Raw genomic sequence first — 3,458 nt, 5'->3', positions numbered from 1 at the left:
TCGGGAGCACGTCGGGGAGGAGAGGGGGTGGCGGTGGCCGCGAGGGAGCTCGTCGGTGGCGGCGGCTCCGTTCGGTCCGGGCGAGAGAGAGGGAGCAGAGGAGAGAGGGGATGCAGCAGGGGGAGGAAGAGGAGCGAGGGGACACGAGGCCTCGTCGTGGCGTCGCTAGGGAGGCCGGGGGGGAAGCAGGAGGTGGCCGGGAAGCAGGAGGTGGCCGGGGCGCGTGGCCGCGCGCGCCGGGTGCGTGCCCGTCCTCCTGGCAGGGAGGAAGACGACAGGGGAGGAAGTGGAGATGGGCTGGGCCGGCTGGGCCGCGCAGGAGGAGCTGGGCCAGGTAAGTGGGCTGAGGTGAGCGCCAGGTAACTTCCTTCTCTCTCTCTCTTTTATTTCTATTTCAGTTCTGTTTTCTTTTATTTAATCTGTTTTGCCACTGTTTGAATTTAAAAATAATTCAAACAATGCCAAAAACTCCTCTGAAAATATTTATGCTGCTTAATGGACTTTTCCAAAAGCACATAAAATATTTCAGGGTATTTGGAAATATATTCTATACAAGTTATGAATATAGTTCCAAATGCAAATAAAGTAATGATTTAAATTCAGTGCTCAAAATATTCCTCAAAAATGTTCATTATTTTTGGTTTGGTGCAAAACCCTTGCCAAAATATAACCAACATTATTTAAGGCCATTTTGAAAACATTGAATGCATTTACCAGGGTTCTTTGCCCCTCTTTTATTTAAGTTTTGAGGCTTCCAATTTCCCTCAGTTCAAATTTCAGAATTTAAACATGATGCACACATGAAGCTAGCCTAGAGCATTACCAGAAGCTAGGGATGTGACAACTCACCCCCACTAAACAAGAATCTCGTCTCGAGATTCAAGCGTAGGGTAAGGTGAAGGGTAACGCAGACTAGTATAATCTTCACGATCCAGGTTGCACTTCAAATGAACGTTGATTTGAACACCATCTTTGTCTTGTCGTCTTGCTCTGAGAACTTCAGCTAATCATGACAAGAAGAGGAAAGGAAAACTCTAGAAGGATCGATCTTCTCGAAGGTCGAACAACTCAGGATTAACTCACGGAATGAGACTTAGAACCATCTCTCGGGTTGAGACACGAGATACACATCAAGAGGGGTGGAAAGAAACGGATGACGAAGGTTCACTAGGTAGACAACAATGTCACGCTTAAGAAGGTGGTAATCGATTGTCAACGTAGCGAGGAGTTGAGTTGCCATGAAACCACAACGAGACACCTTCGGAACCGTGACTCGTAGATATCTCCCCTTAAGTGGCAAAAAGAATTACCTTTGATTCAGAGATCATTGAAACTCTTTAAACCAGCCTAAGACAATTCTCGAGCGATCGTTTGGAGGGGGTCGGTAGAATGGCATACTCAAACTTGGATGATGTGGATTACCTTGTTGAAGACAACGCAATGGATGAATTTGCTTATCACCGGAAATGGAAGAGACCCATGGTAGAATGGCACATTGGTGGTGCAAGCTGGGAACAAAATGCAAATGCTAGGAATGATTCTGGTAACTGGGGAAGAACCCAACAATAAAGAGTGAATTCACTGTTTGAAAAGGTCATAGCATTGCCGAGGAAACTGAGAGGAATCCCAGTTAGTGCCGATGATAACACGTAGCGCTTGTGCGTGCTCTCAAGAACTTGAGCAATTCCATAATCATCAAGGTTTTACCAACATCCGTGTCAAGGGTCCGGTAACACAACTTACTACCATGATGAATGGTGATGGAGGATGCAGATGCAAAGGAAGATAACACCTTCTCAGATTTCACCCTTGGCAGGGCCAAGGAAATAAAATCTGGATGATCGACCGAGAGACATTTAGCACTCCGCTTCTAATGTTCTCCTTGATGTGCTAGTGTAACCCATTCATAGATATGGTTTGATAACTAGAACATCAAGTAAAGGTCGAACTTCGGGAGCAATAGAATCCATAAGGAACAGTTACGGAGGTAAATCCTACGAAATCCTTATGGGGAGGTGGCCAACTTCCTCAAACAAGATACTACAATAATAGGTCTTTCGGCTGGGTGTGTTGGCCACGACATCCACCTTACCGGTTATCGAGGGACCAATATTATAGTTCTTGGGAAATATTCCAACCATCATATCTGTCTGAGACTCAGATCTGGTTGGTGTCAGGATATTCCAGACTCATCGAGTCTAGGAAGAAAAATGGAAGTTTGCAACACAAATCAACGAGATGACGTTGCGGGATTCTCGGGAGATGAACTACGATAGCAAGCTCCAAAACATGAGCTGGTTCTGCTACAAACATGTGAACACGTTGTCCAAGACAAGCATGACCACAAAGTAGTCTTATAATAAAACACTACCGAGTTCAGGAGGGGGAACCATCAACGAGGGTATCGAAGTCCTTACATAAGTCCGGATTAGCTCTTATGAAGGAACTCCTTCTCCTTGAACAAATCAATCAGTGGCTTGGTGTGCTAGGGGTACATATAGATTGAAGGTTGCAAGTCTTCAAACCACAGCATTCTTCGCACGTGTGCATGACTGATTTGGAATGATTCCAAAGAAAGCAACATTGACTTTCTCGAGTCCACGGCGGCAACTTGCATCAAATGCACATGGACTAGAGGAAGTCATTTCTTACATCCGAACATATGCTTCATGAGCTAGCATGAACAAATGCTTTCAAAAGTTTCCAACACTAGCTTAATGTTCAGCAAAATTATGGAGAAGACAAGGATGTTGTCAATGGGCACAACAACAATTCATCTGGGTTTCCTTTTTAAAAGGAATTCCATAGTTAAGTGAACAAGTGATAGTATTGGTCAGACCCAAAAGATATAATGGTGTATGCTCGAGGGATCAACCACGAGTAAGACAACATTACGAATATCATTGGTTCTGGTCTGATTGGATGATAGCCCATACTCAATCAAAGGTTTGGGTAAGACAATAGATCCAACAATTGTTCACAAGGACCAATTGATGAAGATATCATCTTTCTTCAACACACACATACACACACAAAAAGATATCCCTTAACATGAACTAAGTCGGACAAGCTTTTATCTTCCAACTCTCCAAGTTGTTGTTTAGCTTATCCAACTAGCTCAAGGTATCCAACACGGATTCTTGGAGAAGGGGTGGTTTACAGGAATAAACCAACTTGATCACGAACTCAACATAGCGGTCAGGTGACAACCTGGTAATACTTCTGAGAAGATATTCAGAAAATCACGAACCACCGGTATGTTACTAAGCTCGAGAACAATCTTGCTTTTCAGGGCAAGGCGATATGATCAATAGAGCAAGGATTTGAAATAATCCTAACTCATCGATCGAGGAGTGAACCAGGAGAATGGACTAGGTAGCACGATCAATCTTAGAATGATGATTCAATAACCAACACACTAAGAATGAAATTATTGTCCTTTAACTACCAAGCAACAA

The sequence above is a fragment of the Triticum dicoccoides genome, chromosome 3B, assembly GCF_002162155.2.
Source record: "Triticum dicoccoides isolate Atlit2015 ecotype Zavitan chromosome 3B, WEW_v2.0, whole genome shotgun sequence".
In the NCBI taxonomy this organism is placed as follows: Eukaryota; Viridiplantae; Streptophyta; class Magnoliopsida; order Poales; family Poaceae; genus Triticum; species Triticum dicoccoides.
Note: the sequence above shows the minus strand (reverse complement) of the source record.